Source organism: Lepisma saccharinum, chromosome 5, assembly GCF_977018435.1.
Source record: "Lepisma saccharinum chromosome 5, izLepSacc3.1, whole genome shotgun sequence".
Classification (NCBI taxonomy): domain Eukaryota; kingdom Metazoa; phylum Arthropoda; class Insecta; order Zygentoma; family Lepismatidae; genus Lepisma; species Lepisma saccharinum.
Window position 1 is genome coordinate 3,710,218 of NC_139233.1, and position 18,314 is coordinate 3,728,531.

At 39.2% G+C, this 18,314-nt stretch overlaps 1 protein-coding gene and 1 non-coding gene across 2 annotated transcripts in view; both read right to left on the reverse strand.

Moving 5' to 3' along the window:
• The window catches only part of wnd (Mitogen-activated protein kinase kinase kinase 13 wallenda), a 181,141-nt gene extending 168,353 nt beyond the window's left edge, over positions 1-12,788 (reverse strand). Inside the window, exon 1 of the mRNA XM_083121995.1 lies at positions 12,572-12,788. The gene's annotated coding sequence lies outside the window, so the exon portion shown is untranslated. The remainder of the gene's footprint in view (positions 1-12,571) is intronic.
• On the reverse strand, positions 5,848-5,931 carry TRNAL-UAA (transfer RNA leucine (anticodon UAA)). The gene has a single exon. It is a non-coding gene; the product is annotated as a tRNA-Leu (tRNA).
• Positions 12,789-18,314: the final 5,526 nt, after the last annotated feature.

Genomic DNA, 18,314 nt, shown 5'->3' on the forward strand with positions numbered 1-18,314 from the left:
CGTACAAAAAATATCTCCTATTTAGAACTCGCAGCCAGATGGCAGGTCGGTCGATTAAAGGAATCTCAATAAATCCTAATATACCTGCTGATACTAATATTCAGTTGTGACCTTAAACAAGAATTGGAAACTTTCTGTATCGAATTTAAGGACTTACGTTCAGAATTGGAGTAACGAACAATAAGAGATGTGAATGTGTTTGGGAAAGTGCAGAGGCGCAACATATTAAACTGGAAAGTCCAAAATATAATAGGGAAAGAAATACATTATACGTACAAAACTTTATATAATTTAGAAGTTCAGCTTCAAATAAATTTGACAAGTTTTGTTGTCAATCCGGATGTTCGGATGGGTTATAGTCTGTTAACATTTTTAATAAAGTGTAACACAATTGTAAAGGGGAATTGTTTCCTTTTGAATCTAATGTCTGTGAAATGGGGGGGGGGGGGAGAAAAGACTGATATTTGTAATGTAAAGCAATTATGTACGTATGTTTCATATGCATATTATGATGGACAAAAAGCGGATTAAAATCTGCTAGGTCCAAAAATAAAATAATAATAATAGTTCGTCGGACCTCGCATTCTCGTGAGAAATTTTGCAACAATGTGGAAGCCCATTAATGAATGACATGATTAGCCAACATCGGCAAAAGGGATGTAGTGAAACACGAGTTAAATGGCATAAATGCGACAGTAATATAACAAGTATAACACTTGAATAAAAATGCAAACAATCGAATGGGACCGAGCAAGACAATGAATGATTTATCTTACTTCACTCTTCTGCAACTTTTGGTTAATCGCGAAGGATTCATACCCGATACTACGGTTTAAGTATTAAGATGAGAATGACTAGGCTTTTAAGACGAGACTCAGACTTATACGTCTGGTTTAATACTTTAATGAATTAGAATCTACATCGAAACTGGTATCCAAACGTACCAAAAAGTGTGTAATTATTACAGACCAGTATGTGCAGAAACGTAAGTTTTTAATTTGTCTTTGGCAGTTTCTTTATTCAAAAGACAAACGTTCTCTGCCACGATTTCTGTCTCGACACAAACCCTGCTTCGCCATTATTGACAAATTGCGACTAAAAAGAAACCACGGATATACCTCCAGGACTATATGATACCTGGTCATTTGATCACTAAAATAAATCGCCATGCTTTCTCCTAAATCAAAATATGTTTCCGATTTTACTACGAGACCGGATGTTGATGTCAGCGATAAGGACAATTGGTAGATTGCGTCTAAAAAAACTGCAGGACGCAATATGCATATTTCTTTTCCCGTGTGTGCGTGATGGTGCGAACATTAATTCTGAGATAAATGAGGGAGGGTGAAGATTGCGTGGGCGAGTTTCTCGTTTCCGTGTCTTGCCGTGAATCGATAACCAGCCCCAGACAGATCGAGGCATCGGGACCAGCTGGGCGCCACAAGTACTTTAGGCGGCGACACACCAGTCTTCCTGGATCTACGATCGGAAGAGGGGAAATAAAGAAAAATATACGCTTTTTCCAACCCGCAAGTGTTGCTCATTCATTACAAAGCAGTATAATTAATTACAAATATCCTTTTCCATTACTTATTTTACACGATGTTTATATCTCAACTTTCTTAAGCGAAATACAATTTTGAAAGTATTTTTAAACACATCCCCGTGCAGAAATAAACAAAACTTCATTTGCCTAACCTATTTGAAAGCTTACTTCTGCTATTAGATGCATACTTGAGTGGATTAGGCAGATCAGGTTTCATGCTTTAAGCATTTATCTCCAAGTTGCTGTAGATGTCGATAGCCGCTCGTATCTATCTTTGCTTTGCCTACCGGAGTGTAAGGGGAGACCGTTCCACGTAGTACACCCAATTGTCAACCTCACTTCTACGTAGTACACCCTGAACTAACGAGGCTCTGGCGACTGGAGCTAAGGTCTCAGTATAATCTTCTACAGACTGTGTGTGGTGATACCCTGTTTCTTCTTCATAGTGCCCCTTTACAGTGTTAGCTTTTACACCAGTAAGAATATTTTAGTCTTCTGACATTACAGTTATGTTGTATTAATTATATTTTAGTTATGGTAAGATGATGGACCCCGTATAATGTGACGGGTGCAAAATACCCCGAGTGCTGAGGTACCCAGAATTTCAAATTGAAATTGAAATTGAAATTTACTTTCCGTATCCTTCTGGAATGTAACTCTTCTCTTCTGTTTCCTTGTCTTTTGACCTTGCTTCGTCTCAGTTTCGCTCAGTCTCGCCCCCTCCCCCTTTATGTCTGTTTCGTACCACAACTCTCTCTAAACTATAGGTGCATCATTCCCCATTAGCCTTTCTGTGCATAAAGTGGACTTCGAAACAAACTCGGAAACATACGACTTGTTACATTTATCAAAATAGTGTACGGAACACACTTTTATTTTCGATTTTGACAAGAAACTTCACTTCGGTAAAAATTATGTTTCTATTTACACACTGCATCGCGGTCTGGTGTAAAACTTTGGAGAACTAAGAAAATAACCAAATAAGGAACGAAATTCTCTAACAACTAGCCTAGCGCAGCCTCTGAAAGAAAATTGACAGTGAACTGCCCCGTTCCGATAAATCGTGCTGAGGAAATCTATCAGTGAGGGGGTCCCCTTTGTCTGGGTCGAGAGGCTGTCCAAATTCCTTACGAAAAACCTTCTCGACCGCTAATTGCCTTCCCTTGCCAACCTGCACCTGCAGCCGAGATAACCTGCTCGCGGCGTTATGAGTCATCCAAGTCAACTTCATCTCTCCTGGAGTACAGTCAGTGTTGCCAAACGGGATGAAGAGTAAAGTACTAAATCACCTCTCTCTCATCCTTTCTCTTTTTCACAGAGAGAGACACAGATAGAGAAGAAAGAAAAGAGAAAGACATAGAGAACGAAAGATGAAGATATGGAGAAAGAGAAAAGGGAGAACAGGGAAGAAGAAGAGATGAAAGTAGAGATATGGAGAGAAAAGGGAAGAAGAGAAGAGGAAAAGAGAGATAGTCTGTATGAAAAGAGAGAAAGAGAAACAGAAAAGAGTTAGGTAGAGAGAAACGAAAGAGAACAGAAAAACAACTGAAATCGTGACAATCTCATCCAGGCTGACAGTAGTAGAAAAATGAAAACACTAACAATGTACAGCGAAATGTTGGAAATTATGGTTTATTCGTATATTTACTAAATACATTTAAACATTACTCAAATATCTGTAGTATGCCGTACATGAATTAGAACGGGAATTAATTATCTACCTAATCAAATTAATGGCATAATTTAAGATGAATTAGTTGCATGCAATATTGATGAGAGGCGAGCTGAAGGGACCTACAGATATCTACGTAGTTATAAGTAACTAAACACTTGTATCAAAAAGTTGTTCTAAGGGGAAAAAATCAAAAGAGAAAATTCAAGATTTTTTTTAAGACAACAATACGTTTCCAGCAGATGAAAGTCCCTTATTAACTATCATTTTATGCATATTACTATTATTCATTAATTTTCGTTGGTCCCAGGTTCGAATCCAGATCTGGGCATGTGTGTTCTTGTGAGTTGTCCCCCTCATCAATTTCATCATGTGATCACTCATCCTCAGTGTCGCGATTAGCCGAAATCAGCAGAAATGCGATGCTAAATAACAAAATTTTAGTGCTGAAACATCAATTTTAATTTTATTTTAAAAAAAAATTACTTAATATTAGTGTTTGGCAATTCTCTTGGGGGTCGGAAGCATACCTACATCACACACCTTGGAGAGTAAATTATTGTTCGTGGAAAAACTGTTCGTTGAATGAAATGGCTGAAAGTCTCAATTTCTGGTTCTAAAAAAGTAGATTTGGCACCACTGATTACAGCGACTGGATGACGACATCCACCTGCGGCAGCGGCGTGTGAAAAGCGCGGGAACCTGTTAGATCTACGATTGCGCACACTCAGACCCATTGAACTACAAAACTAGCGCGGCAGTCAGAGATCAGAGTAGAGTACGCATATGTGCTGCAGGTGCTTTGCAGTATATCAACAGTCATTTTAAGCTCGTTATTGCTTTGGAGTTATGCGCTTACGGTCTTTACACCTATCAGCGACGTTTATGTCCCACCTTTACCCTCAGACATGCTAATCGGTATGGATCTTCAGTTTAAAGCAGGATTTCAATCATTGCACTCTGCCCCAACTAGCCTCCAGAGTTACTAGCGAGAGAGTTTTACTGACGCGCCAATTTTCAAAAGTATCAAGGGTAGAAAATAAAGGTAATCATTACGGCTAGGCTTTTAATGCGTCAATAAAATACCAGAAAATTATCTTTATAAATGTTAAACTGCCCTAAAAACCTCAAGAAATGCTCTACAAACTTTCCAAAATGCTCTTTACAACAAAAGTACATGTTCATTTCATTAGTCCTACATTGCAATGCACTATTAACGAGAGTCACTTGTCAAAGCAAAAGTGAACACCAATTTGAAAAGCTCGTTCCACCTCTACCGACACTAGAGAAGCACACTTGAAGTAATTTTGTCACCAGCTGGCATGGCAGTTCTCCAGTACAAACATTTTCTCCAGACAAAACATCAGCAATTGAACATAGCTTCATTTTTGTTCAAAAACAGAATAATTTTCTTGGCTACTTCCTTTCCCACTTTCCCACGATCTTTTTCTAAGCCATTTGTCGCGGTCACATGCCAGAAACACTCAGAAATGTCCCTTCTCTCGTGAAAGCATGATCAAAGCAATATAACATGTAATAATAACCTGTGACGCAACAGCCCACGGGCCTACCTGCAGACTGCCAGCCTCACTCGAGATAATGTGTTTTTCTAAATCTTAAAATGAGCGAAAATATCAAGAACCCTCCTAAAACTAAAAATGTAATATCTGCAAAATAGACAAAATGAAGAAAATAATTGCCCCATCAAAGATGATTTGTTTGGCTCCTTTTGTTATGAAACCCAGCTCATCAATCATCTTGATCGTCACAATCAACCCAAGAAGCAGAAAAGCAACCTAAATAACTGAAATGGATAGAAATAAAGGAAAATTGAGGGTAAAACAGGGTATCCAAGCACCACTTGGCGCCGACTCCATGGGGCTTGGGGGGCTCGAGCCTCCCCCTTAATGTTAACGATGTGGGGGCAGAGCCCTCCAAATAATTTTGCTTAAGAGAATCTAATGTATTATTTTGCTTCTCTTGTAAAGTTTACTCTGAAATGTGCCACATGAACTTAACTTTAAATACACATTTGAAATGTTCTAGACTAGACCATCATCTCTGGGGGGCTGAGACCGCTAAACCATCAACTTTGGGGGGGGGGGCTATGACCAGAGACAGCAAAACACATGACTTAACACTATATACTAAGTGGTAGCAGATATTAAAAGTCGGGAATATTTTGCTATTATGGTTGACGAAACTGGTGACATATCCATTCGTTGACAATTAATATTCTGCATTCGAACTGTGAATAAAAATTTTGATATTTTAGAGGAATTCATGGGCTTTTATGTGATTCCGAACACTGAGGCCAAAACTTTAAAAAAAGGGAGATTGTGAGTCATTTATTAATTTATTTCAGTGATCAGAGCCCCCCCAATAATTTTGACAAGTCGGCGCCCCTGCTTGGCGCTGTCCATATGTGAATGGAACTTTCTTTTCCTTTTCTGTTTCCGAAAAGAATAAATCCAATACGTTCAAGTGATTTACTTCGGGGGACTGAATATCGCTGAATATACTTCGCAAGAAACTTCAAAAATTATTAAATGCACACTTGGTACATTTACCATTCACTGCGGCAAAACTCACTCTTCAAGCTACGGCTAAATAAAAAATTAACATTTCTTGTCAGGTGTGGGGTTCGAACCCACGCTCCCTCTCGGGAACCAGAGCTTAAATCTGGCGCCTTAGACCGCTCGGCCAACCTGACTCATGCGAAAAAGTGCCTTGCAACATCATTATCTCTTCGCTCACTGACATAAAGCCAAGAGAATGAGGGGAACATGTTTCTACGTCACGAAGAGGGGAATCGGCTGCTGCTACTAAGAGTGGGAAGCAGTGATGGGAACTCCTTTCCCCCCCCTGAAAATTCCCTTCAGTTGAGCAAAAAATCCCTCACTAAAAAGAATGCTTCTTCAACGCGTGAAACAAATATTTCAACACACAAAGTACATTCGTAATCAAAATGCACGTTGGTACTCTTACTAACTGTACTTACAACTTTCAAGGTCTGACTTTAGTCATTTCTACGCTGAACAGTTACGCGTCTCCACACTTAGCCTTAGGTAATCGGATATGCATAATGCGATTTACACTGTTATATAACCGCACAACAAAAACTACAGAATGGTTGAAGTGCGTTACAGCAATAGTTTCTGTCACATTGTATGAGAACCCATGTTAATTGCGGCGAGAATATTTGGCAGACATAATTATAACCGCTGTTGGTTTGACATGAAATGTATATGTGTGATCGTTATTTGCAATGTATATATATACGAATCAATTTATGAATATGTTCAATATTATGAACTTTTGTATGTGGTTGAGTGTAAGAAAAAGCATGAGCCTTAATCTCCGCCACAAATAAACAAGAGACAAATAAATAAATAATAATGTTATGGCGGAGAACAGATCATCGTGTAGACTTTATTTCTAATAATGTGTCCTGGTGCTTTGCTTTTATCGGATTTGAAATATTATACTGACATAAATAAATTGGATTACTTCCTATCCGGTGTATGCCTTCCGTTCAGCGACCAGAACACACCGTCGCATCGGAAATTACTGATCTTTTATACGATAAAACATAACATCATCATCTCGCTGGATGATCACCGCACTACACTTTAAACTGTAGTCCTTGAATATAATTTCGCGATTTATCCTGTTACGTTCCTTAATTTTCTTTCGTGGCTTTTTATCGACATATTCTTGTGCGCTTGAGCTGGGAACAAGGGGGCCCGCAGGAATTTTTTCCGAGAGAGGAGGACGTAAAGTAAGATTTCATATCTTGCCCTGCAGTCATCGAAACCTATATTTTACCTTTTATTGCTTTTTTGAACAAATTATAAAGTTGAAACTGAATTGAAAGTAGTGGGATTTCGTCTTGCTTCGTTTCCATAAACAACTATCGTTTTGTTGATGAACAGTTCTTTGTCTTTTTGTACTTCTTCACTATGCACAGATATCAGAGTCTGCGGCACCCCGTAGTGGTTTTATATCCACTTAATGCACGAACAGGCTAATTGGATTTGGACCTACAGTTTAAAGTGGGATCCGAAGCACTATGTGCCTCCACCGGGTCATGACATGTTTTTACGTTAACTGTCATGTTTAATATAGCTAAGCAAATGCTGCTTACAAGTCGCAACTCTAGGCCTATCCTGAAATTTGCGCGAGTGAAGATGTGCGGCTTCAAACAAAAAAACATGTCGTTTCCAGTCTGCTAATTAGATGTCTGTGGTGCTACCAGTCTCACGAATTGACGGAACTTCCTTTACAACAGTCAACATGATTCTATGTTTCAGGTGAAACGGTCTGTTGTTATTTTGTTGGACATGGCAACTTACAGGCTGTACGTCATAGAAAACAATATTATTTGTAATAAAATATCGCTTCAATCTCACCATTCGGATTACATGAATTTTTCTCTGATATCTCAGGGCTAGGCAAGCCAACCCCTGCCCCTCCTTCCCCTTGCGGCGCCCTTGGCTGGGTATCTTGTCTCTGTAGATACTTTCCCCTACAATGTTCTGCTAACTGAACGCAACTCATCGATCGAAGCAGAATTCTTGAGCGCGGCAACTGTTTCGATAACGCTGCTGGCTTCCCAATTCAGCTTCCATCGTCGCAGCTTTGGAGGAAACTGCGCGAAGAATGCAAAGTGCCTCAAAGTACGCGGAGCAACGAAAGGTATTTGAGGTCACGCCGACCTTTGTGTCCCCCTCCCCCGCCCCTTCATTGAATCATTCCCTGGAATGTTGCCTCCGTCGTCACGCCCACAAATTGAAGGAATAAATATTTCTTTAAAAGGCTTCTTTATTTTCGACTCCCCGTAAAGCACGAGAACACATCATTATTCCAAATATCTAAACATTAATGGACTGACATTGAATAATATCTTTATACGTGTTTCTTGAAAAATCGATCAATTACGTTCACTCGTCAACACTGCCTTATGCAAAACTATTCCAAAGACGTCGTCAATAAATAGGCCTACTAGACACCAGCGGGCGCTGTTGGATCGACTTTGTTGAACGTGGAATGTGTCGAACGAGTCACACTATACAACGCGTAGTTTATTCGACGCACAATGAAACAATAACGTTGTTGCATTTCTACGGAAGTAACGTTAAGAGACTATATAGAATCGTAACTGTAAATCAAGCTGCAACATATGCATAAAAACAGCATCTGAATTAAACTTCTTGATTTTAGGGAAGGGGGAGGGGCACCAATTCTTACATTCAAAAGTAATTACATTTGTATGGAAATGCACTTTCTTTTTGAAGCACTTCTTAAGTATTTCTAAACACCAACCTCCGTAGAGTAGAGTGCGTTTTATCAAGGAAATTGTTCATCATCAATCAATCATGCTTATTCTCTTTGTTTGACGCAATGAGAGCTTCTAGAGTTGAAACAAAGCTCCAAACAAGCTGCTGACACCTCTGCACCAGCATACATAAGATAAAAAAGTAAAGTGCTCCCCTGTGCTTAGCACCACGCCATGAAGGCGTATAGGGGTGTGGGGGTAACGCCCCACACTTTCTTGATCCGGTCATGAGTAGTGTTGCCCACGGGACAGGCTTTTAAAAATTCGAAACGAGACGAGATTGATCATGTGTCCCGAGATAAACGAATATTTTCGAGACGAGACAGCATTTCCACGAGACGAGACTTTGGCCTGTCTCGTCTCGGGGCAACACTAGTCATGAGTGGGGGTGATGTGATCAGCATCACCCGCCTTTACCCTCCAGAGTTTCCCCCAGGTACCCATGTCATTCGACGGGGCCGCTTCCAACGTTAGAAAAGTTCCCGGATTTGAACCGGCCGGGGATCGAAGCCGGGACCTTGAGCATGGTAGTCAGACGCGTTACCGACTGAGCCACCGCGGCATACATAAAAACAAAAAAATTAAAAAGTCCTCAAAAGCACGCAAGATGCAAGAGAAGAAATAATTAAAATGGTCGTGGACAAATTGCCGAGCAATACTTGCATCCCACTGTACTACATACATACTGCGATTTACAATAACCAGATGAGGGTGAATAAAATCATCCTTCACCGGCATGAAACTTTATCTTTCCTGCCAGGAGTACATAGGGTTAGAGAGGGGTCCTGCAATTTCATAACCCGTCATTTCCCAGCGTACATCAAAAGTGACAGAAAAAAATGTCGAAATATAAGAATCAACAAAAAAGTCCACGCAAAGTCCAAGAAAAAGTCAGAAAAATTCAGTAATAATAAAAATTAAAGACAAGAAAACAAGAAACATCCACTTCTGTGTCCGAATTGTGGACGTAATTCCACAGTTCCCACGTTTTCTACACGTTGCCGCTGTTGGCTACATATCCACAGACTACGACAGGTATCCTCCGGCGCGATTTCAAATTGTCACCTGATTTCCGATAGTGACGGGAATACGTAATGCGATATCTTGGAGACCTAATAAGGAATTGCAGTAGCCATCAACCTCAGGCGAGAACAATCACACGTCTCAACGGTTGTTGCAGATACAGCCCACACGTGATCACTTACCATGGATCAGACGTCCAACTGATTACAGCGCGGCGTTTTCCAGGCGACTGAAGATTCCAGGCCGATATTTTGACACAACAAAGACTGGACGCTGATTTACTAAACATTGTAATAACACGTGGCTAGCAGTTACACGTGCGACAAGAAAAATCTGTCTGTTTCTTCACGGGAGGAACCTTGAATTTTTATGTCTCCTCTCAGAGAAAGAAATATGGAATATTTTAAACTTACCACTTTCACGAAACTACAAACACCTCACAGGCACGTGAAATTTGAAAATTATTCCTGAATAAAGTCGGCCTGTTCGTCCTTCGCGCCCATGGTCGCCCTAATATACATATACAAGGTGTGTTCAAAAATTTGAGTCTTAGCCACTACGCCTGTTACATCAACTATCAAGTGAAAATTGTGGCGACGTTTCAACAGCGCTATACTTGCCAACCATTCTAATATGTTGATTTATTGCTGTAATTGTGAAATATTCACATCAAAAGCCCTGCCAGGTATTTTCTTGTCTGAGGTATATTTATTTCTCAACCTTGACATCGGTCTCACTTTTTTACTTCCATCAATAATAATTACAATAGCATGGTTTTCTTGTGTAAACAGAACTACCATGATACAATTACAGGTCAATGGCGTACGCAGGAATTTCGTAAGCAGGTATGACTTTTTGCATTTTTTTTTGTACGATGTTGATTTGCTTTATATTACTTCGCTTTTTGTGCCACTTTTGGCTAATTTGCGAGGATGGGGATGAGTGATGATATGATGAAATTGATGAATGCACTCATAAACATCCATGCCCAGGCTGGGATTCGAACCCGGGACCCCTGTCTCCTTGTACGAGCTGTACGCACTACGTAAATTTTATTTTACATAATATAACTTTCTCTCCCATTAAAAACCTGTATAATATTTCACCCTCTTTACGCTGATATACATATAGCACTTAGTATTTTTTTTAGTTACAAGAACATTAGATATAATAAGCATAATTTATAAATCCAAGTATGACTTCGTGATGCGTGTTCATAAGATGGCGAGAGGGCGTTCTGTCCTGGCTTTCTTCAAAAGAACATTGTCTATGGCTTCCTGTTTTAGCAGTCACATTGGTATTTTACAATATCCATAAAACCTACGCCACTGATCAGTCACACGGAGCAAAGGGTCCAAGGCGCGCGTCACATGCTTTCATGGTGGTTGAAGTGAATGAAAATATGCAATGCACATATAAAACGTCATATGTGCATTCGAAAGACGTCACGGTTAATACTTGAAGCATTAATGCCAGAACGAGGCAACAAACGAGATCGAGAACGAGATGGTATCCGCAAAATGGACGCTCTCATTAATTCTCTTCCACCGAAAATTCTTGTGACTTTTTATTGATTGATTTGGCTACTTTGCATTGCTGCCACTTTTGGCTAATCGCGAAGATGAGGATGAGAGATAATATGACGAACTTGATGAAGGGACACTCACAAACACCCATGCCCAGGCTGGGATTTGAACTCGGGACCCCTGGCGTCGTAGCGCTCTGTGATAACCACTCCGCCATAGATGGTGGCATGTGACATATTAGTTCATATATTCATACATACATTAAAAAAAATTGCAATTTACTCAAGTTTCAACTCGATTGAAAAATGTAAATCCATCTAAGGAAGCTTTATTCGTTTTCAAAGTTATTTTTTGTTTATCCTACTGTGTATGCAATTTCATCACAAAACTGTTACAAAAGTAGTTTAATATAGTGGTCTAATAATGATCTCATGGAGGGGCCAGGAGGCGAGAAGCAATACTTTTATCTTCTGTCTACATTTTGGTTTTGGGCGTCCGAAAGGAGGCGATCTAATTTTAAAAGTCAATGGTTAGGCATATAGAAATAATTACGATATCGCTCGGTGGGCGAGTACGTTTAGTGATCGATATTCAATCTTGCCACCGAAATTCCCGGGTTCGAGTCCCGCCTTGGCATGGATATTCTTTGTGAGTGCTCCTTCACCAATTTCAACTGATCACCACTCATCCTCAACGTCGTCATGGCCAAAGGTGGCAGAAAAGCGACACTAAATAACGACAAAAAAAAAAAAACACATTTCGGAAAGGGAGCATCATGATTTATTCTATCGACTTATTTATACTATTTTTACTACCCGGCGTCATGGAAGTCTAGAAAGTTTAAAAAGCAATATAAAATCACAGAATCAGCTATAGCATTGCGTTCAGGGCATTTCTTCTCTTTGTACTTGACTAGGTTAATCGCGACAACAGGAAAGAGCAATTAACTGATGGAATATCGGATTTCTGTGTTTGTATTTTTGTTATTTAGCGTCGCTTTATTGCCACTTTGGCAAATCGCGACGACGAGGATGGATGATAGATGAAATTCATGAAGGGACACACAAAGAACACCCATGCCCAAGCCGGGACTCGAACCCGGGAACTTCGGTGGCGAGATCGAAAGGGAATCGAAATCCGCATAGACTACATATATTGCTGTATTCGTTCGCATCGCTGACTTTTAAGTATTGATTGGATATAGTGCAATATACCAATATCATTCGTATGCACAATGCAGTATTTTATCTACATTGTTTGTGGTGCAAGCATCTTCTATCTCTCTGCTTGTAAAGCACGTTGTGTTGAAGATTCATTATTGTTAGCTGGTACTGAATATCATTGACATCGACACATGACAAAATCAAATAACAGCGCTGGTATTTAGATGCACACGAATCCCTCCAAAGCATAAATCGATAACAGCAAGGAGAAACATGCAGCGAAGGAATTAGCAGAAAACCTACCGTTTGCCGCATCTCTCTGGCAGTAACCACGGAATTCTGCTTGTCTCTGTGACGTAGTGCTGATTTATGTCACCAACAAACACTTGCAATCCTTCCGTATTAACACAAAACACCACTCACACCGAATAAAGTACACACGGCAGTTCGTGTTCAATGCCCTGCGGCTTGATGCAACGAAGATCACGAATATTATCGTACCGCAGACAATTTCCTAGCTTCCCGGCTACAGCGACGCCACACAGCGGCGAGTTTGGGAACTGTGGGTTCCCAGAAGGGAGAGTCGAATGAGGAATATTATGTAGTCGTAAAAATCAATCCAAACGCTTTTGCTCATCCTCTTTAGGGAAAACAAAACAATATTTCTTTGCATGACAACCTTTACAATTTTACGACAAATGTGGTTACAGAAAACTATTCAGATGCGATGTGGATTTGTGTGTGTGCCGAAAGCTGCCATGTTACAAATTGCTTGAAGTTGATGTGAGGAGAAATAATATTGATTCGATTTCTTCTCTCGCGCGCGATCTCGCGATGACCTTGACATTGACATTCGCTGGGGATTCCCACCAATTGAAGTGTGTATAGCCCATTTGTGTGTTTTCGCTTGCTCTATTCTATTTCTCCTGGATAGTTACAAGGAATAGTAAATGAGATAATAACGCACTCTGGAAACTTGTTGTATCAACACACTGCGTTAACAGTTAAACCTTGGATATCGGTCTGAAATTGTTCACATAGTTGACATAATGAAGTTCTGTAATAATAATTTTAATGATATTTTGTAATACATGTGAAGACTAATTTGTTATCGATTCGGTAAATCGGTGCAACAAATATTTATTTCTACTATTATATTTATCGTACATGAGGGCAACGTTCACCTAGAATTGAATTACTCAATTTATGATAAGCTAAACAGGATGGGTATGTAGCTTAACGTACGATCCGAAGTACCCCAAAGGATATCGAATACGCGGATCTTGCCTATAAGGATAATACACGCAGTTCAAAATATTTACATTGATATTTTCCTTTTCTTCATGTATTCGTAGGGGTGAAAGCTTTTTGTTTTAACGAAAACGTTGTTAAAAGCAACGTAACGTGTGTAATTTGTTTGAGAAAGTTAAAGAAGTAGTTTTTGTGTTTCGTAAACGGCGAAATAAAGTGAAATTAGCCGTTTTGTCAAATATAAACGACTGAAGCGTAGATTTTGAAAGACATGTTTCAAAGATGCATCAAAATGTCCACTAAGGGAAAGCTCAAGCAATAATTATCATCCGAGAGGCGAACAGCATTTCTTTTCTTTAATTACAATGTGTGTTAAAAGTACATGCACCTGAATATTATCATCATTTAACGACAATATATATATATATATATTAAAAAAATAGCCTCAACGAATGTGGAACTTAAAAGTTAATTTTTACAAAACACAGAATCAGTCAACTTTATTCTGTGAAAATGGAAGCACAAGTTTGTTCAAAGAGTTGTGTGATATTAATATTATTCAGTTAATGCTTCATATTTAACGTGCGATGAAGCACATATCCAAATCAAAAATATTTGTTCATTTGTCAGGGAATTAAGCCTATTTATTTTGTCGCTATAAAATTCATGTGTCTTGAAAAAGATTACAAACATTTATTCAATGTGAAAACTTGAAAATTTTCTTTTGCATAAAACTGCAAAAATAACACCGAATTGCAGATAAAATAACTTGGATTTTATGTGGGGAAATAAAACGAAAAATATAGTTTCTGCCAACGTGGAAGGAAACCTGTGTGATGTTGAGTCCAAAGCATAATAGTTTCTGCAGGTGTTTTCTTATACACTTGCACCCCAGATTCTTGGTTGGCTGCAAGGTCTTCCTTATTTTCTTTTTTTACCCTAGCCTCGACTTGGGGTGGCTTTTGTTTGCCCTTGGGGATCATGGGAACAATACATTTTCCCTCTACCTGCCCACCTGTGGAACCTCGCATGGGTCCACTCCATTTGTCCATTTGTGCGAGAAGAAACCTACACAATAAGACCTCTCGCACAGTCACAAATCTGCCTTTGAGCGTTAATCCTACCTGTCTAAAATAGATGCCTAACGCTCTTCCCTTCTACCTTTCCCTTTGCCCTTGAACACAAGGTAGCGTTCGCAAAACCTTGGAAAATGTTCTTTCCTCTGCTTCTGAACCAAGCTGTTACTCGTCCGAATTTTCTGAAACAAAATAGAAGCACAATTCTCTGTCCAAATTAGTATAATAGACTATTCAGGGCGGACTATTGCGACAATCTAACTTTAAAAATAATTTTAAAAAGTAAACTAAGAAGGTGATAAATTTTACATGTTTGGAGTCGTCATCTTAGAAGATGCAGAAGAAAATGAACTTCAGTTTTCAAAGATTGATGGATGGGGTAATGAATGGATGTTTCGATCGTAGTTGAATCCAATCAATGCCTTGCTCGCTCACTTTCTGTATTCTTTTTGTTGTTCTTTTGTTTCTCACACTTCTCTATTTCGTTTTCTCGCCCACTCCCCGAAACTCCCTCAACTTCTCTCCGTTTTCTCTCTCATAATTCACAATATCTCTATTTCCAGAGAGAGAAAGATGATGTTAATATCTCCTTTTTCCTTGTTGAACTCAAGGACTTCAAGTACAAGTGAACTTCATGTGGGGGGGGGGGGGAGAAAATCTAGAATTCTACCATGAGTGGCGTGCCCATGATTTTTTAAAGGGGATTGACGTATACTTTTGTTAGTAGTCAGCCCTCATTTTGCCATCTTTTACTGCCTTTGACTTTCATTTTTTTTTAGAAATACTGGACCAGAGAGAGGGGCGGAGCCTGGACACGCCAATGAATTCTGCACACTACTTCTCTCTGAAATTACTACATTTTTGCATTTCTGTAATGAAAACTACCATTTACGGGGAAAAATGACAAAAAAAAACCATCGAGAATTAAGTACTATATTAATACACGACTATTGAAATTTTCGTGGCTGTTCGGGAATCTGAAAATCGGAAAATGATTTCCCGAAATCTGGATCAGGACAGGAAAATTTTCCGATTATAGTACGGAAATCTTCTGGACCTCAAGCATGCCAGTGATATACAAAAGCTCGAAATCTGTGACAGTTTCTGGTAAACATTTCAAGCGACGTTCTTATTTCTTGAATGGATTGGGTAGGGTGATAACATTGACCCAGCATTCCTAAAAGAGAGAAAAAATAACGCGAAACGCTGGAATGGAGGCCAAATATACGACTGTCTTGAAAGAAAAACAACAATACATACCCTCCCTTTTTACACTCCTTTCCCCTCTCAAAAGACTGGGTGCGCCACTGAACACACAGTTAGCTGCTTACATAACAATTCTACTCCATTTGTAGACAAGAAATTGTGAAGATTGTCATGTAAACATTGTGATACAAAAGATGGTTAATGAAACCTAATTTTGCTTCATTTCTAGTTCGAAACCGGATTAACGAGCTGATTGTTGCGATTTCTTCATATATTTCCTTATACACGCTCATATTGTAGCGACGATTGAAGAAGTTAAGTGGCGTTAAATCGAAAAACGATTCAGAATCGAAAGGATAAAAGATGGCGGCCAGTCTGACCACAAGCAAGACTGCCTTCGAATTCACAATTCCACACTGCGGATCTGCGAGTGCAAGGGCAATTTCTAACTCGCCAATGCCAACCAGGGAAGAGGGGAAAATCTTGTCCCAAGGAGACACGTGAACTCGTGGAAAATTGCCCGAGGCTTTTGGGAACATGTTTTGCCGCCTACGCCTTCCGGTCAACAAGTCACGATGCGAAAAGGAAGACAACGAGAGAAAGAAGAAGAAATCGAAGTAAAAAGAACGAAATTACGGTACAACCACCTGCTCTTCCTTATGACCTGAGGCGCCAAGATTATTCTTCTATTCTTCCCCCTTTTGCCTCTGTTTTCCTTTCCCTTTCTTCACTTGTCTTCAGAAATGTAGCATGAGTCACAGTTTTCATATTATGTCATAAATAACTTGAAAAACATTCTGTGTGTGTTGTTAACTGCAGGTGATAGTGTTGATATAACAACAAACCCAAACTCCCTACCTTGATTCAGCTACCGGATTGTTTCAAACAAACCAATCTGTTGTTTTGTTACGTCAGTTCTTCGTTAATATTACATATAGCGTAAAAATAGATACAATACATTTCTAATTCCACGGTGGAGGCACAAGTGGTTCGGATCCCACTTTAAACTGTAGGTCCAGTCCCGATTAGCCTTACTGTGCATAAAGTGGACTTAAAACAGCAACTCAAACCAAACTCAATTTCTAATTCCAGGTAAAAAATATCTTATCAAGTCCATTACTTGAGATCAGGATTAAAGCGAATGACCTGCCATCTGACCGAGAGTTCGAAATGAGACTTTTGTATGGCACTGGCATAACCAGCAGCGGATTAAGAATATATATATATATATATATAAAAGTAAGTATTTATTTCTCATGTCATGTGCGAGCTATCGGCTGTGCGCACTACATCTATGATATTACAGTACTATGATTTTCCCCTATGTCTACACTTTCATACGCATTCCGCATAGATGTTAACATAGCAGTTCTGGTTGTTTTGACTGTTCCTCTTCTTTTTACGTCTGTGTACAGCACTTCTTTTTTCCCTGACTGTTTGTAAAAATACCCTAACTTTTTCCAATAGTTCCATGTTTCTTTGTACTGCAATGGATTCGAACACTCTTTCCAAGCTTCCCTCTGTAATGACCCCGAGTTTGCCATTACTTCGTGGTTTTATAATATTATTATTATTAGTATTATACAGTTAATAATTCATATATATATTCATATTCAGCCTATTTTCTAATATGGCCGCCTTTATAATCAAAATTATACACATATCTACAAGTATGAATAGCGGCAAATTTAAGCAATTTATATAGATTCAAAATTAATAGTTTGATTTCCTTTTAAATGTTCTAAAGATCGTTGTAAGTTTAATTTGATCAAGTTAGTGAAGCCTAAGTTAATAATTTCTGAGTTAAATTCTTTATATCTATTTGTTGTTTCATGTTTCTGGCAAACGCCGTTCGTTTCTCTTATATTTTGAAAGCCATTGTTGATTTATTTAAACTCTTGTGGTGTGAGAAGATCACGCGCTTTTCATTGCATTGTTGCCACCACATACCTAAATCACTGTGCCAGATTACTGTACATTTCTAATATATTACTGTTTGCTTTTATCAACTTCCTAGTATTAAAAGGTTATTGTGTCTGGTAACACTGTGTAACTGAGGAGGTGTTTTCGCCTTCCTGAAAAACGGTTAGTAGTTGCGCGGAGAGATTTGAAGTAGCAAGAGGTGCTTCGCGTTACGGGAAAGATAGGCTTACGCATCTCGTGCTGTACCGCTCGAAAGTATTTGAATTGTAATTTTAGTCTTATATGATATACGTGCGTGTCTATAATAAACGTAAAGTTGAACATATTTCGGGTTTTTCTTTATTTCGAAAGTGTATTTCGTACTTGTGGATACCTGCATCAGGAGGACAACCTCGTGGGTTGTCATTGGACTTCACCTGTGGATCCAAGGGGAAGGAACGCAGTAATTCAACCCGAACCCTGGGATTATCCAGCATGCTCTGCTGAGCTTATAAGGTAAGTGTACTTGTGAAGTGCACCGCTACGCGGGACGTAGCACCTCGTACGTACATAAGTATGAATCAATGCTTCCTTTCTGTGTAACAATAGAA